This window comes from Kogia breviceps, chromosome 3 (assembly GCF_026419965.1).
Source record: "Kogia breviceps isolate mKogBre1 chromosome 3, mKogBre1 haplotype 1, whole genome shotgun sequence".
Taxonomy (NCBI): domain Eukaryota; kingdom Metazoa; phylum Chordata; class Mammalia; order Artiodactyla; family Physeteridae; genus Kogia; species Kogia breviceps.
This window is the reverse complement of record NC_081312.1, coordinates 61,990,160-62,009,178: the sequence shown is the minus strand read 5'-3', so window position 1 is coordinate 62,009,178 and position 19,019 is coordinate 61,990,160. Positions and strand designations below refer to the sequence as shown.

At 34.3% G+C, this 19,019-nt stretch overlaps 1 protein-coding gene, 1 non-coding gene and 1 pseudogene across 12 annotated transcripts in view; all 3 read left to right on the top strand.

The window, feature by feature from the left end:
- Positions 1–19,019, top strand: part of MIPOL1 (mirror-image polydactyly 1) — a 326,266-nt gene that overhangs the window by 164,635 nt on the left and 142,612 nt on the right. The gene's annotated exons all lie outside the window — the stretch shown is intronic.
- LOC136793728 (eukaryotic translation initiation factor 2 subunit 3, Y-linked-like) lies at positions 297–17,374 on the top strand (annotated as a pseudogene).
- On the top strand, positions 16,677–16,783 carry LOC131754136 (U6 spliceosomal RNA). Its single transcript, XR_009335174.1, has one exon. It is a non-coding gene; the product is annotated as a U6 spliceosomal RNA (small nuclear RNA).

The window sequence follows — 19,019 nt, the reverse complement described above, 5'->3', positions numbered from 1 at the left end:
TTGGATAGTTCCAGTATATGGATCATCTCTGAGTCTGGTTTTGTGATTACGTTGTCTTTTGACATGTTTGTCGTTTGTTTGTTTTGCTTTTGCTTTTCATGTGTCTCATAATTTTTTTTTTGAATGCTGGACCTTGTGGATAGAACAATACTTCCATCAGGCCAGTAGTGTGAGTATTGAGTTGATCCACTCAGGAGTTGATATGGATTTGGATTTTGTTATTGCTATGGTCACTTTTAGTGCATCCTAAGTTTCAAGTTGCTCTTGGAATGGGTTGCTGTTGCCTTATGCTCAGGATGGAAGCTCAGGTACTGGAGGATTGTTTTCAATGTTCATACTCCACCGTTTTGTTTTCAGTTGATCCTGTATACTTAACACCTGGAAGGTATCTCCCTGTACACACTTGCCCTTCTCCCAGCATTAGAGTGCTGATTTTTATCATCTGGTGTTGGGGGACTGAGGGTTTTCTGCTTCAATCTTATGCAGTCCCTTTGTGCTTGGACTTTGGGGTGGGGCTTCCTCAGGATTCCTTTCCATGGCAGACAAACTCTGACCTGTATCTGAGGCAGGTATTGTATGAGAGACTTTCATTCCCCTCTCTCAGTGTAGAAGCTATCTAATGGTATTGGTATAGGATCCTGTGCCCAGGTCTATTTCCTGCCACTCACCCAGGGATAGAAAGAGTTCTTTCTTCTACCATTCCCAAGCAGGATTTTTTTTTATGTGCCCTGAGGGTTACTGCCCCTCTGTTAACTGTATATGGCTTTTGTTCTGTTCGCTGAAGGACTGGGGTGGAGGGAAGTGGTTTGCTCCTTTCTATAGCAGCAGCCAGTTCCCTCCCCCTTATCCCCTGCAAGTGTCTATCACTGTAGGAAGGTATCTCTGGTTTTCTACCCTATCTCTGATATTTCTCATGAGCACCGGGTGGAGATCTGTGGGGAAAAATCTACCAGTAGGTGCAAACCCCCTTTTGTCAGCAATTCCTGAAGGTTCTGTGTGGTGGCTGACCCTTCTCATGTTCTGTTCTAGGTGAGCTAGTTTGTGTACCCCATTTGCCTTGGATGCTTGTCCCTCCTTGAAATTAAGACTGGTTGTCTTCCTGAGCTTAGCTTCTAATGAGCTCAAGAAAAGTTATGACTTTGTGCCTTATTCAGCTTTTCTTATTGTTAATGTGGAATGACAGCTTGTTCCAGCTTTCTGAGACCTAGGCATAAATATTACATCTACTGTTGGATTTGGATACTGTTTCGTCATATTTAAGTAGTTTCTTTCTAGAATTTTTAAAAAGTTTTTATTAGTAGATGTAACACATTTTATTGAGTTCTTGATGTTGAACAATTCCTTGAATAAATTTTGGATTTGTTTTGTCATTGTTTTCCTGAGAATTTTAAAACTTATAATAGTCTGCCCTCATACAGTACTTACTGAGTGCCAGGAACTGTTACTAATGCTTTACATATAGTATTTAAGTAGTATTTAGACCTCAAAGTGACTCTTAAAGATAGTTGGTACGACTATTTATAATTTTATAGGGTAAGAAACTGAGCAACATGTGTTCACTAACGTGACCAGTGTTATGAGTAACAGTAACTGGTGGACCTCTGATCTGAACCAAGGCAACTGATCTCCAAAGTTCACAATCTCAAATATAAATGAAAATTACCTAGAGGTTTTTTTTTTTTCCTACTGTATCAGGTTTTGTTTTGTTTTACAGAAGTATTTCTCTAATTATTAGTAAGTTTGAATTTTTTTCATATGTTCAAGGGATTGTGTGTGTGAATATAAATAAATAGATGTATTTGTTCGTGGTTTTTCGCCATTTTTTTCTGTTGGTTTTTGTTTGCTTTCTCTTGGTCTTTTGTCCATCAGTGGTTTTGTTTTTTGCATTTTACAGCTTTATTGATAAATGTTTCATATACCAATTCACTTATCTACTGTTTACAATTCAGTGTTTTTTGGTATATTCACATATTTGTTCAGCCATCACTGCAGTCTAATTTTAGAACATTTTCAACACTCTCCTAAAACATTCTGTACACATTAGCTATCATTCCCCATTTCTGCTAACATCCTTCCCCTAGTCCCAAGCAACCGCTAAACTACTTTCTGTCTCTGTAGATTTGCCTTTCTGGATATTTTGTGTAAATGAAATCATAGAATATGTGATCCTTTGTGACAGGCTTCTTTCATTGAGCATAATATTTTCAAGGTTTATTCATGTTATAGCATGTATCAGTACCTCATTCCTTTTTGGTTGATACATAATATTCATTGTATAGATATACTGTATTCTGTTTTATCAGTTCATTAGCTGATGGACATTTAGGTTGAACATTTAGATGTTTGACAAATTTTTAGTGAATTTTTAGATACTGTGTAAGGTAGGAGTCCATATACTTTCTTTACATGTGGATATCCAGTTTTCTCTGCATCATTTGTTGAAAGACTATTTTTACCCCATGGAATTGTCTTGATACCATCTCAAAAGTCAGTTGGTCATAAATATGAGGGTTTAGCTCTGGACTCTCAGTTCTGTTCCATTGATCTAATATATCTGTCTGTATGTATACTATTGATCACTGTAGCTTTGTAGTAGGCATGTCATCATGACCTGAGTCCTCCAACTTTGTTCTGGCTTGTTTTGGCTGTATCTGTTTTGATGTTGATGTTACTAGCTTAGTGAATGACCAAAATTTCTGCCTTCAGCTATGGTCTTGACAAGTTTAAAATTACATTAGAATGGGGACTCTCTGGCCATCCAGTGACTAAGAGTCTGCGCTTCCAATGCAGGGGGTGCAGGTTCAGTCCCTCTTTGGGGAACTAAGATCCCACATGCCGAAGGGAGTGGCCAAAAAAAAAGTTTAAAAAAATTGCATTAGAATGATCTTGCCTCAAGTATTAAATAGAATCAAATTTTTAAACATCTTTATTTGAGTATAACTGTTTTACGATAGTGTGTTAGTTTCTCCTTTACAACAAAGTGAATCAGTTATACATATACATATGTTCCCATATTTCTTCCCACTTGAATCACCCTCCCTCCCACCCTCCCTATCCCACCCCTCTAGGTGGTCACAAAGAATCAACTTTTAAAACCATGTATTCTTGGTGCCTTTTTATAACAGAGAATATTTAATTGCCTTTTCATTGTTTCAATATATTTATCTAGTTTTTCTGTTTCTTAAGTCAGTTTTGTTGGTCTGTGTATTTTGCTAGGAAACACCCTATTCCCTTTAACTTACCAGATTTGGTATGATAGAATTATAGATAATTTTAATTTTTGAATCTCTTCTATTTCTCTGTATTCAGTGTCTCATCTGTATTGTGGCATATATTTGCTTTCTCTTTCTCTTCTTCTGTCTCTCTTTTTTCTTATAAAGTCTTTCCTGGGCTTTATGCATTTTATTTTCTTTTAATTAGTTCTTGATTTTATTTATCCTTTTAACTTGTTAAATTTTCCATTTCTGTTTACCTTTTCAATCTTTTTATTCTCTTTTTTGTTATAATTTTTACAAGTTAATTAGCTTACCTCAGACTTTTTCTTTGTTTTAAGTAAAATTATAAGGCTACACATTTTACTCTTGACTATAATTCCAACTGTGTCTTATAGTTTGGGGAGGGATCAAATGTTCACTTTTTTTCACTAGTTCTGTTTTGATTTTTTTGGTTGATCCCGGGTAATTTAGAGAATATAATCTAAATTCCTATATTTTAAAATGTATTAATCTTTTATTTCTCACCATGTAAATAGTCCACTTTGAAAGGTATCATTGACTAAATAAATAAAATACAGTCTCTGTTCACAAAGCATGAGGTTCAATATTTATTGAGTTGAACTCAATTTAAGCTCCCACCATAATTGAATTTTTATAATTTTCTTATATTGCTAGGAATTTCTTGCTTTATACATTTGTCTGCTCTATTCTTTGTTATATAGTGTTTATGACTACTATATCTTCTTAGGCTATACGTGTACATTCCGTCATTATATAATATTCCTCTTCAGACTGCTTACAGCTTCATACCTTTAAGTCTTCTATTTCTGATATATGTATTAGCACTATTCTCTTGGTTCATTCAGACTGCTATAACAAAATATCACAGACTAAGTACCTTATAAGTAGCAGAAATTTATTTCTTACAATTTTGGAGGCTGGGAAGTCCAAGATCAAGGCAGCAGTATGATAATGATCTGGTTAGGGCCCTCTCCCTTTTTAATAGCTGGCATCTTCTCGCTGTGTCCTCATGTGGTAGAAGGGGCAAGGGATCACTGTGGGGTGTCTCTTAAAAGAACAACAGTACCATGAAGCCTCCATGCTCATGACCTAAGCACCTCCCAAACCAAAGCTCGTACTTCCTAATACCATCATCTTTGGGGGTTAGGATTTCAACATAGAAATTTTGTAGTGATGAAAAAATTCAGACGATAGCAACTGCTTTTTCTTTCTTTTTTTTTTCTTTGTTTTGTTTTGTTTTTACATTTACCTAGTATAATGGTGCTGTTCAGCAGTAATTTTGCTACTCAGAGTTTATTCATCCTTCACCCGATTTTTATAACCCTTGTTCTCCTGTAAGAAACAGACTTTCCCTCATTCTCAGATGTGGTTTTGTGGGAGGTGATATACTTCTCTGGCCTCAGGTCTGACAAATCAGAATGTCAGATTCCCTTGGCCACAGCAGTGGCTCCAGAAACAGGCACCTGTACCACTTGAAGCCAATGATTCCAGGCCTTTTTTCTCTATATTGTTATGGATTTAATTTAAACAAAAATGGAGTAATTTACCAAATATGTCATAAAGATCTTTATATATAAATACAAATCTGCATCATCCATTTGTTGGCTCTTTAGATCCCTGTGCTTGATACATAGCATGTAATTTTCTGTCTTCTATTTAGAATATTTTGATTCCAACTGTTCAATATCATAAGCAAAACTTTGAAAAATAGTCTTGCATGTACATCTTTGTCTTAGAGTATAAGTGACCATACAGTGGGAAGTATAGTGACAGGAAATTACTTGAGAAGGGAGAGGATGATACCAGATCTTGTGCAGGTTGCAGTTCAAATCACTGAAGTGTATGAGAGTATTCAGAGGTCAGATTTATAGGAAAAGAAATAAATGAAACAATAGTGAATTCCAACATTTCTCTATTGGTGCACAAAAATAAGTAGTTCACAAATGAGACTAAGAAGGAATAGTCAGAACGATAAAAGGATTACAAAGAGATTGTGTTATAGATTCAGAATAGAATAAAGTTCTGTGACAGGGGTAGTTCACAGTGTTAAATGCTACAGAGAAGTCAAATAAAATTACAAGTGTCCATTTGATCTGACAGTTAGGAAAGCAGTGGTAGCTTTGTAGTTGCAGTTTCAGTTCAGTGGTTATGGTGGTAGCCTTGAATCTAGTGAATTGTATAGTTAATGAAAAGTTTAAAAGTGGGAGAAAGGTAGATTATTTTTTAGGAGCTTTTCTGTGAAGTAAAAGTGTAAGGGTTAGAGTGTAATGTGAATGTGACCTGGAGGAAGATTTTAAGATGGAGAGAATAATAGCTAACATATCCTTAACCATTCTCCTTTTATAAGAAATCTGGTGCGTGCCTCTTTAGCCTAAAGCTAGCTAGTTATGACCTGTTTAGCCTGGTTCAAAAAGATTGGTAGGTCAGATGATAATTTAATAATTTGGAATTGGGAAACTGAGAGAGAACAGGACAGTAAGCTTTGAATGCTGAACCAAATGATCCCAAAGTAGGCTTAGGGCCAGGTAGACTGCTGTAGGCCGTGGGTACTCTGAAGTTATGAATCAGCCAATTGGAAAAGTTGAGGCCAATATATTAAAAAACACAAAATTCTGAACAAGGGAGATGGAGAGAAATTCTATCCTGGTTCCTAATAGCATTCTGTTCCCATGCCAGGCTTTGTTTTCCACATGATAAATTTTTTCTTTCTTTATAAAAAGCAAGACTCTCAGCTAGACCAGGTTTACAGTGTTTGCATACCAAATGGGAAATTGCTGTGACAGCATTCATTATAGGCTCTCTGAAGTGAACAATTACATTAAAGGGTGGCTCTATGGATTATTACAGCACCAGGTATAACCAAATCATCGAAGCCTGTGTAAGTTCATCAAGTACACCAAGATACAATAAAACTGATGAAGTTCAGATGAAACAACTGTGAACTATTACCCCTTACATAAAAGGAATACTGAATTACATGTGGGAAACTTCTATGGAGATTATCAGTGGCAAACCCCAAACGTAATACTTGTGAATACTTACATTTAATTGCTCCTAACATTGGTTACTAATATGTTTTTAATTTTGACTTTCATAGTACTATTTTACAAATTTAGATATTATTTTGATAAATAATGATAGAAATATAAAATTACATTGCATGCTTCCCTCCTGTTTTATACATTTTGTAATATGCTAAAAATTAATCAATATGACTACTTGAATGAAGACATACACCTTCAATAGGAAACAGTTTTAGGCACACCAGGCAGATTCACCGTTATGTGAACTGACTTGAGATAGATCCTGGAATTTTTCTCCAGTCTTTGTATCATCCGGTCTTTGGACCTAGTATCTCCTCTAACTGAAATGCCCTGCATCATCTATTGCCTTACTTCCTTTGTCCAGATAATATCTACTCATCCTGTCTTCAGTTTGGCCAGAGTCCTTTTGTCTCTGGCCAAACTGGAGAGAGATTTGTGTTAGAATGAAGTTGTTTTAATAACAAAATAAGTACTGATCTGAAATGTAATATGTGAGAAACTCTCAGTGCTCCCAGGACTTCTTCCCAAGTCTTTCCTAAGTCTGCCCACATCAGCAGTCCTACCTTCCCCTTGTCTTCTGCTCTCACCTCATTATCTCCTCCCTTTTTTTCCTGACCTATTGGTCTTTGGTATTATGGTGGCCAAGAAGGTGTAAAAGAGCAGAGTCCATGATACATTGTTGGAAATAGTACCCTGGGAACCTTTAAAGACAATAAAGGTTCACTCGATTGGTTGTTAGGTAATGAGTATTGGTTAATGGTTCTTAAAAGAGGCATGTATCAGAATCATGAAAATAATATTTTCAAAATAATAAATCTGAGCCTGACCTAAAGCATACTGAATTGGAATATATTGCACTGAATTTGGAAACTTACTGGCGTAGACTTGGTGTTTGGACATAAAATAGGGACAAAATATTTCCCCAACCTTCTTTACGCCTATGGAATTTTTGTTTCTGAAAATAATAACATTTGTTTTCTACCAATTGTGCTTTTTAATTTTAGTTCTGTTTAATTTTCTAATTGATTTCTGGATTGGGCTGATATCAGTATTTTTGTGGCATCATCAGTTTTATGTCTTTTATAAAGTTCTTTGTTGGTATTTTAGGGATAAGCAGGATGAGGCTACACAGAGATTGCTGTGGCCAAACGAAAATGTTCTCTTTCATTTTTAGCATTTCCAGCAACCAGATTCTACACAAGGTTGTACCTCATAGTGATTTGGAATAAATGACATATTAAATTATCTTGTGAATTCCAGTGTAGTAATACTGTGAAAAGTGTAGTGCGAAATCCAGATGGTTTTTTAAAATACTATGAAATTTAATTTGATGGATTTTTTAAATATTACATGTTCTTTCTAAAGTAAAATATATATATTTTTTAAAACTTTCAATTATCAAATACAATTAATTTACTTTGGCTACTAAGTAAAAATATTTCTGATTTCAGACATGATGATAGAAAGCAGTTAAGCCCTTCATTAGAGATTATGTAAAATTCTCAATAAAAGTAACTATATTTAACAGTGTAGTTTTCTGTACCAAGTAAATCCTTATTGTAGTAGCATTTTTGACTTGAGTGGTTTTTAGATGCATAGTTTTTAGTAATTCATCTACAGAACTTCGGCATATTTAATTTATTTAGAAAACTAACATTTGACATAAATTGACATAGCTATAGTATGTCTTCTGTATCAAAATGACTTCATTCTGTTGTTCAGTGTTGGTTAGTTTTTCTGTTATGTTGATGCATTAAAGCAGATATTAAATTTTATCATTAATTCAGTGCCTGGTCTCTCATCAAATCCCCTTAATTACAAATTGACTCCAAGGATTAGACAGCATGGATTTTAATTTTAACTGAAACAAAAAAGGCATCTTGAAAAATCACTCTTGCCTAGTGACTCGTGGACACATTTTAAAAGATCCTATAATTTATTGCTTAGTTTTTAAAGTTCAATACAATACAAAATATACCACCAGCATTTTTATTATCTTATATTCATATTAAATACGTGTTTTAAAATATATTTCATAGTCTTGAAAAAACTCTTGAGTATTTTTAGATAAATAGCAGCCTCAGGAGTTTTGATAACTTGTAACCCTTTCTTTAGAAAACGTTAACTTTGAATCTTGCACAACCATAATTGTATCTGAATGACATTTATATTTTCTTGTATTTCTGCTTCCTTAATAATTTCATAGAGTCATACAGTGTGATTTTATATACCCCATAGAAGTCTTCCCAGTATAATCCAATATTCTATTTCCAGTACTGTATTATTTGCAGTTTATGACTATTTCATTAAATCTTTACTTCCTTTTGATACTTGCTATATTAAGTCCAAAATCATTTTTGTGCATTTTACTCTGAAGATATATGAACTTTTCTGTCCTTTCTAAAAGTGCCAGTTTTTAAAATTAAATTTTTTTACATAATTATTCATTTTAAATAGTAGAATGACTATTCATTTTTACTAGAGTAAGAGGATGATGAAATTAAGTCATGATCACTGATCAAAAAGTACATATGTCCCCTGTATTTTTGTTGCATTATATGGTGATCAGCTTTTAAGTCTGAGTTACCTCTTAAAAAATTCACTTATTCTTCTGAAAAGTTTCTGGAATCTAACTTGTGTTAGTAGTCACTTTTGTTGACTTTTATCTAGATCCATAAGTTTTCAAGTAATCACTTTACTGTAGAAAGACCAAGAAATAATTACTAATAAACTCTAAGTATTCCAAGGTAAATCATTTGTTTTTTTAATAAATTCTGTTGTCAATTACCTTTACCTTTTGAGAGGTTGTAAAATATAAGTAATAATGTTCTTTCCAGTTAAGTGGATATTGTATATCTTATATTTTTGTAAATTGATTTTTAAATAGTATTCCATTGTGGGCTTTTGTGCTATTGCTGTTAAACTGGATTTTTATATGCTGAAAGGTAGCATCCAAATGAGCTCAGCTCATCATGGAAAAAATAAATTGCCTAGAAACAGATGGTTTACATAATATTAGATGTTAATATAAACCAACAAAAGCAGGAAATTAACTTCTAAGGCTGACACACTGCCCTTTCCTTGCTCCTTTGTGCTTGTAGGTATCATGTATGTGTTGTGATACCAAAGTACAGTGGACTTAGTTCAGAACTGTCAAACATAATTCTAAATTTCTTTACTTTGTTGGTTTATGTCACAACTTAATATTATTATTTTGTCTCTTAATGCTGTATAATGTCCTTCACGTGTGAGATGAAGTAATGCATGCGTGAATCGGAACAAGATGGAAAAGTTTATTTGCTTTTCTCTCATTTACAGTTGATTGCCTCTGATTAGCCAATATCGTGCAGCTCTGATGTAGTTCTTTAAATTTTGAAAAAAGGTAATACAAGAAAAAATTATAATATAACAGGAAATTTTTGAAAAATGTACGTATTGATTATAAACGTTATTCACTCTTAATTTTTATTCCTGTTGATTACTTTTTATTTTATCATTTTCTTGTCATCTTGAAAGGCAAGTATCTCTCTTTACAAAAAACTTCGGGCAATGAGAAACTACTAGTGTTTTATTATGAATACTCAAATACACAAGTATGATTTCACAGAGCAGTTATAATATGAATTGCAGAAAGGAATTATATGTGGAATTCTGAGGGTAGGGCTAAACGTCTCAAAATATCCCCCAAGATTTATTTGGACTGATAGAAACTTGGCCATTCTTTTAACAACACCTGTTCCTTGATGATTACGGTAAAATGTAAATAATTCATTCACTTGGTTTTTATATTCAGTAGTTACGTAATAGCTCATCAACTGTTAATGAGTGTTATCTTTGCTTTGGGGGGCTCTTTTATAGTATTATGGGGGGACTTTTTATACTAAATGATATTTCAGTATTAGAAAATTGATTCCTTTCATGAATATGAGTTCCATGTCTGTAGCAGTTTGGAAATTATTTTGCTTTCTATTTTTCTCTGTAAATAATTTCTACCCCTATTTAGGTATTCATTAGGACAGTTTTCTAAAGGAGAATTACATATTTTCAAGCTTTGAATTTTTCTTAATCTAAATCTTTCCTTGCATTGTAACCAAAGGTACTTGACTGCTTTTTCTAAAAAAGATTCTTATTTATTTCTGATTTGTATGTTAAACCTTATAGAAGATTAGATACTTTCTGTAAAAATTATACAACAGAACAAACTATCTAAGTGTGGTCAAACAAAAGATTTTGCTCTCAGAAACTAAAGTACTATAAAATATGGTGGTAGAGGGGGATGTAAAGTTGGAGGTGGTAGTAATTCTTTACGAAATTCTGCAAGTAGTGTTTAATTGGCTAGATTTAAAAGTAGTGAAAAAGTGATCTATTTGCTAGAGGTTTGCAAAACAATACTTTAAGCTCTTACTTGTTTTGAGGTGTTGAAAGGTGAAACATTTGACATTTTCTTTTAGGGCATTGCTTTAAAAAACAGAGGGCGGGAAAGAGGCGTTGCCACATCAGAGTTAAGGGTGTTTGTGGTTGTCCGTGACAGCAGCTCTAGTTTTAAAACACCTGTGTTTACTTTCCAGCTTTTCAGAGTCTGCCTGAAAGTGGCCTAAGAATGGCACAGGCCTTCATGATTGCTGGGGTTTTTTATAATACAGAGAAAGAACTAAACTTTATACTTCAGTTTTCTGTTGCAATCATTTAATTAGTTTATACATTTTTATCTCTTCATATACTTACATGTGTACATAAGATAATGCATTATTTACATAATCTATAGATTATAATATATAATTATTTTTATAGATATGTATTGCTTTTTGTTCACTGATTGGAAAAAGGCTGGTAAAAAATTCTTCAGTATATTGTACAGATATATTTTCATTCACAATATAGAGAAGTTACTGAAAAAAATGAAAATGAAAATTCAATACTTTTTCAGAGAGAAATGAATGTGGTCTAACATGTATTACATTATTTTGTTAATTTATTATCTTTACTGGTTTGGATATAGGTTGATGTTTCAACTTGCCTATCATTGCTTCGCTGGTCATTGTTTCCAATTTAGGGACATGTGCTTTTTAAATAATTATTTTGTACATTTCTTATTATTTTATAATATTCACATGATACCTACATATTGTATAAACTTTATTATTCTCAAAATTGAGGTATTCTTACCTGTGACAGTTTAGTTGAGCAAAGTTTAGTTTTTACTGATTTGTTTCAGTATTTTTTTGTTTTCAGACCTGTTAATTATAGACTGAAGCCAGATGTCATATACTCTGTGATGCATTCCTGTAATATTCAAATTCTTGATTATATAACAACACATTTCCATGAGATTACAGTTAATGTCAAGCCTCCTTGGTGTATAAAAGAAATAATTCCATCTTTTGGTAAGAGATAGGTGTTCTTTATTTCTTCATATAACTAGTTTTTAACATTTTATGTATTTAAACCCTTTTGAGAAGCGAATGCCGGTTTTGAAGCTTTTCCCTTAAAAAACACACATGCACAGGAATTTGTTTATAGTTTCAAGGAGTTTATTACCCTCCCAACCCCATCCATGTGCCCCAGGATAAGAACCCTATTCTAGGTCTTATTTTCTTTAGATAGTTGTTAATTCTTTAGATAGTTGTATAGACAGTTGTTAACCTAGTATATCAGAGAATCACCAAGTCAAATAAAGTATTAAGTGCTTAGTACAAATCACCATGTTAGGAATTGAAAAACATAAAGCAGACATTGATTTTACCAGCTTTAAATATAAATAGTATTCTAACAATATACTTCAAATCCTATGATGGCTACACATTGTCAGTGTCCTAATCTCAGCACCTCAGGGGATTTGAAATTAAAATGATAATTACCTCATTTTTATAGACAGAAGCAATTGACAATATACCTAATATATTATTGAAAGATAAAGGCAATTAATATTATTACATAAAAGCAGCAAAAAAGATGATATTCTACTTCAAAACTGGAATCATTTTGGTGTAGGCATCCATCTAGGTGGATAATGCTCAGCTACAGACAGTATCCTAAAGAAATTATGTATAATAATAATGTGTACCACCTGGAAGATAATGAAAACTTGAGGAAAATAACTGATAATCAAGTTGTTAAAATATTAAAAAATTTAGAAAAAGACAATTTAAAATGTTTGAAACAGAGGAAAAGAAGCAAAATTAAGTGGCATGAGTTATATGACAAATAACTAAAATATTTAAGTAAGGATTTATAATAATACTTTATTATATATGATTTAACTTGAATCAGAAAAACTATTTTGGTCAAATGAAACTGCTGAGAAAAAGAATAATTTTATTTAAAATCTTCCATTTTTTTTCTTTTCTGTGACTACTAATGAGGAAGTAAAAGGGAGAAAAGATTCTCTTAGTGCTGTGAGTACATTTGTTCCCAGAAACTTTCAAATTGCTTAACTCTTGAAACTTGATACAGGATTTCCATTGGGTGTGTCAGTTATGTCCTGGAGGCAGCTCTTGTTAGATAGTAGTATATATGTCTGACGTAAGTTTCAGTGTAATTCATGTGTAGTCACTTTTTGTGTTCTATAAGATTTATAATTCTTTAATAAAAATTTAATGTGTGTATCTGTCTCAAGCACACTTTCAACTTCCCTAGTTGTAAGACCATAATTCTCTATACATACACAGAATTTTCCATAGTCTTGAGCTATCAGTCCTATGTTTGGAATGTATTCATTATAAAGCATTGGGTATTTTAAAATTCATATTTCTCTAAAACTAATATTTTCCCATATAACTTTAAGGGGAAATGGCAAAACGTTAAGATCCAAAAGTATTCTAAAAATTAAATGAGACAAGATAAGATAATTGAAACAAGAGAGAAAGCCAAAGATATGACTTGTAACTATGCAAATGTATGATAATGTAACTTGGAGAATTACATACTATTTCATGTCCAATTTTGAGTAAGTGGGAACAGAAAAAATACTAAATCAGTGATCAGGAAAATCATTAAGTAACAACTCTGAAACAATGTAACACCTTAAGAAACTTTGTTGGACTCTCAGGATTAAAAATAAAATGAGTTAATCAGCACTATTGGAGAACGGTGTTTTTTATTTAAAAGAAAGCTGAGTCATTAAGCACCTAAGTCCTTTAATTCAACCAATACTGACTATCTTTCAAAAATATATTAATATATTTGCTTACCATAGTAAATTTTGTAAAACTAATATAATTGTATCAGATACGGTTTGCTTGTTTCAAGGATCAGAAAATCACGCCCAAAATTTCTTTAAAAAAAAAAAAAAAGGGCGTCCCTGGTGGCGCAGTGGTCGAGAGTCTGCCTGCCGATGCAGGGGACACGGGTTCGTGCCCCGGTCTGGGAAGAGCCCACATGCCGCGGAGCGGCTAGGCCCTTGAGCCATGGCCGCTGAGACTGCACGTCCAGAGCCTGTGCTCCAGAACGGGAGAGGCCACAACAGTGAGAGGCCCGCGTAGGACCAAAAACAAAAACAAAAACCTTATTTTTCACATAACCGAAAGACCAAGGATAAGGCTAACTTCCAGAGATTACTTTTTGTTCAGTTGTTAACTGTAATTTTAGTCAACTTTATTTTATCATTTTATCATTTAAGTACAATAAATTGCATCCTTTTTTTTTTTTTTTTTTTTTGGCTGTGTTGGGTCTTCGTTTCTCTGCGAGGGCTTTCTCTAGTTACAGCGAGCAGGGCCACTCTTCATCGCAGTGCGCAGGCCTCTCACTGTCACAGCCTCTCCTGTTGCGGAGCGCAGGCTCAGTAGTTGTGCCGCACGGGCCCAGTTGCTCTGCAGCATGTGGGATCTTCCCAGACCAGAGCTTGAGCCCGTGTCCCCTGCATTGGCAGGCAGATCCTCAACCACTGCGCCACCAGGGAAGCTCCCAGTTAAGTGAATTTTGACAGATATGTGTCCATCATAATAAAGATACAGAGCATTTCAGTCATCCCAACCAAAAGATTGTTCTACTTTCCAATCTATCCATCCCTCCACCCCCGGCCCCAGTAATCCCTGATCTGCTTTTTGTAACTATAAGTTCATTTGCATTTTCTAGAAGATTATATTAATAGAATCATATAATATGTACTCTTTTGTATCTGGCTTCTTTCAGCATGATGATTTTGAGATCCATCCATGTTGCGTGTATCAGTAGTCCATTCCTTTTTGCAGCTTCAGGAAAGTCTTGCTCTCTGAAGTTGTATTCCACCTTTGGATTTTGTTTGTTTTCCTCTGTATACTAGCTTAATTTTCAGGCTATATGGAGCTAGAAACTTCAGCCTTTATGCTTCCCAGTTGAAGTCTAAAAGGAAAAAGCAAATTATCAAAAATAGAAATCCTGGAATTGGGGCTAGTTAACTTGGCTTGGACTAATAGGGATCATGTGCTTATTTACTTATCTCTGAAATGATTGTTGTGGCCAAAGGAATGAAATATACTGACTGCCTTAGGACAATCCAGGTCTATCCCTAAAGCTAGATTGTGAGTGGAGAAGGAGGGTGTGATGGGTAATTTTATGTGTCAGTTTGCCCAAGTATTTAGCTAGGCATTATTTCTGGATATGTCTCCAAATAAGATTAACATATGAACTGTTGAACTCAGTAAAGCAGATTGCCCTCCCCAATGTGGGCGAGCATGATACAATCCATTGACTGCCTGAATAGAACAAAAGGCAGAAGAAGGGAGAATTTGTTCCTTCTCTGCCTTGACTGAGCTGGGACATCAGTCTTCTCCTACACTTGGACTAGGATTTGCATTATCAACTACCATAGTTCTTAGGCCTTCAGACTCAGACTGAACTACACCATAAGTTTTCCTGGGTGTCCAACTTGCAGATGGCAGATCAAATGGGACTTCTTAGAACCCTATTGCTTCCGTTTTTCTGAAGAATCCTGACTAATACAGATGGATTTATAAAATAAATTTGAAATATTATTTTGCCAGAAGAACTAAGAAATAATGAAGCATAATAAAACAAACCAAAGACAGATTTCTACTTTAATAACATGACTAAAAATTTATGCAGGCATGTAGTAAAACTGCATTTAGTTTCTATTCCTTACCTTTTCAACTCTTAAGAGAAGATAAGCACAGATTTAACATATGCATATGTGTATATACATTCATATATTTATGCATACTCATACATACATATTGTGGCTAATCACATGGTCTGTGGAATAGATCTGTGTTTTTTAAGTTAGATTCCTTGACAGTCTGGAAATCTAGGTCTTTATTCTTTTATTCATCAATTTTTATGTTATATATTCCATGCTGTGTCTTCTGGACCTTGATTTTTTATTCTTGAGAATCATTTATTCACAAAAATTCAGTGTGTTTTGAAATAAAAGTCTTTAGCTTCTGCTTCTGGGTGGGATCAAGTGGTTTACAACATTCCAGCACTCCTTTCAAGAACAACTGAGAAAAATAATTTATTTAAAGGGATCAGAGAGCTGTTGGGGGCAATGAGAACAAAATTGCCCCAGACAGTGGTAGCAAAAACTCTGAAAGGAGAACTGATTTCTTTAGTCACTTTTACCCTGTTGGCATTCGCTGATTATCTGTATGTAGAAATCTGAAAATTCCAGCCTTATACTCATGGAGGGTCACTGCTAGGACACAGAAACACCAGAAGATTTTTGGTGGTGATGTTGAGAGAAGGGGAATTCAAGTGCACATTTAGTAGTACCTTCAGGACATCTGAGGCTGTACAGGTTAGGAGATTAAAAACGTAAACAGAAAGTCTCTGAGAATCAGGATGGACTTCACAGCTGTTTTATGAGAGCCAAAGACTACAGACTGGCATTTACAACTGTACAGTTCTTGTTTGAATTAATGTGATCACTTCCTACTCCATCTGCCTGGCATAAGTAAGGCTGAACCTCCAGAATAAATAATGTCTGAAATCTCTACCATTATTTTACAAGTAATGACAGGCATTCAGTTGAAAATTACTAGGCACAAAAAAAGATAAGACTACCTGCCCAAAACCAAGAGAAATGCACATTATATAAAAAACCTCAAAGTTGATCCAGATATTAGATGGAGTTAGATGAACAAGGACTTAATAATAGCAATGCAATCCCTATCAAATATCCAATGGCATTTTTCACAGAATTAGAACAAAACATTTTACAGTATGTATGGAAACATTAAAGCCCACAAATAGCCAAAGCAATCTTGAGAAAGAAAAATGGAGCTGGAGGAATCCGACTTCCTGACCTCAGACTATACTACAAAGCTACAGTCATCAAAACAGTATGGTACTGGCACAAAAACAGAAATATAGATCAATGGAACAAATAGAAGGTCCGGTGATAAACCCATGCCCCTATGGTCACCTAATCTATGACAAAGGAGGCAAAAATATGCAGTGGACAGTGCTCGCTTTGGCAGCACGTATACTAAAATTGGAACAATACAGAGAAGATTAGCATAGACCCTGCACAAGGATGACACACAAATTCGTGAAACGTTCCATATTTTTTTGTGTTGTCCCACATATTTTGATTACTCACTTACATGTTTCAGGTGGGCCAGGAGATAGCAGTCAGATCTGGTATTGTTTCTAAAGATAGTGAAGTAAAACTCATGTGTAAACCAATCTTTTCCAAAATTGTATCGCTTTTTGTGGAACACAGTGATCTTCAGTATGCTGCTCCAGGGGGTCTTATTGGAGTTGGAACAAAAATTGACCCCACTTTGTGCTGAGCTGACAGAATGGTGGGGCAGGTGCTTGGTGCAGTTGGAGCTTTACCTGAGATCTTCACAGAATTGGAAATTTCCTATTTCCTACTTAGACGACTTCTTGGTGTATGCACAGAAGGAGACAAAAAAGCAGCAAAGGTGCAAAACCTGTCTAAGAATGAAGTGCTAATGGTGAACATAAGATCCCTTTCAACAAGAGGAAGAATTAGTACAGTCAAGGCTAATTTGGGTAAAATAGTTCTCACTAATTCTGTGTGCACAGAAGTAGGAGAAAAAATAGCCCTTAGCTGAAGAGTTGAGAAACACTGGAATTTAATTGTTGGGGTCATATATGAGGAGTAACATCAAGCCAACAATAGATGATAACTGAAGATTATCAGTTAAATAATACATTTGGATGAAGTTAGAATTTCTCTTAACAACCTAGGGGTATAATTTAAGAGCAATACTAGGGATACCGTTCATTACATTAGTAGAAATGTAAGGTTGTTTTCATTTTCTTGTGATGAAAATTACCCTCTACTACTAAAGTAAATAATAGGGTCTATAATAAATGTCAGAATTGGCAGATTGATGGATTTAATCCACATTTTAGCAGTAATTGATCATTAAACAGTGTTACATTTGTGCATCAATTCATGTTTGAAATGAAACTGCTGTTACAGCCAGCCTTTGCTATAGCATACATACCACTGACCCTGTTTGAAATAAAGTTTTTCTCTTATTAAAAAAAAACATATATATATATATATATATATATATATATATACACACACACACACACACACACACACAATGGAGAAAAGACAGTCTCTTCAACAACTGGTGCTGGGAAAACTGGACAGCTACATGTAAAAAATGAAATTAGAACATTCCCTAAATTAGAACATTAGAACACCATACACAAAAATAAACTCAAAATGGATTAAAGACCTAAGTGTAAGGCCGGATACTATAAAACTCTTAGAGGAAAACATAGAACACTCTTTGACATAAATCATAGCAAAATCTTTTTTAGTCCGTCTCCCAGAGTAAAGGAAATAAAAACAAATGGAACCTAAGTAAACTTAAAACCTTTTGCACAGCAAAGGAAGCCATAAACAAAATGAAAAGAAAACCCTCAGAATGGGAGAAAATATTCGGAAATGAAGCAACTGACAAGGGACTAATCTCCAAAATGTACAAACAGCTCATGCAGCTCAGTATCAAAAAACAACCCAATCAAAAAAATGGGCAGAAGATCTAAATAGACAGTTCTCCAAAGAAGACATACAGATGGCTAAAAAGCACAGGAAAAGATGTTCAACATCACTAATTATTAGAGAAATGCAAATCAAAACTACAATTAGGTATCACTTCACACCAGTCAGAATGATCATCATCAAAGAAACCTACAAACAATAACTGCTGGAGAGGGTATGGAGAAAAGGGAACCCATGGGAATGTAATGGGAATGTAAATTGATACAGCCACTATGGAGAACAGTATGGAGGTTCCTTAAAAAACTAAAAATAAAGCTACCATATGATCCAGCAATCCCACTCCTGGGCATGTATCTGGAGAAAACCATAATTTGAAAAGATACATACACCCCAATGTTCATTGCAGCACTAGTTACAATAGCCAGGACATGGGAGCATCCTAAATGTCCATCAACAGAAGAATGGATAAAGAAGATGTGGTACATATATATACAATGGAATATTACTCAGCCATAAAAAAGAATGAAATAATGGCACATGCAGCAACATGGATGGACCTTAGAGATTGTCATACTGAGTGAAGTTAAGTCAGACAGAGAAAGACAAATGTCATATGATATTGCTTATATGTGGAATCTTAAAAAGGTATAAATGAACTTATCTACAAAACAGAAATAGAGTTACATATGTAGAAAACAAGCCTATGGTTACCAGGGGATAAGGGGTGGGGGAGGGATAAATTGGAAAAAGAAATAATAGCTATGATTAAAATATTCAAAAAGAGAAAATGAAAGAGAAAGCAGATAAACAGAT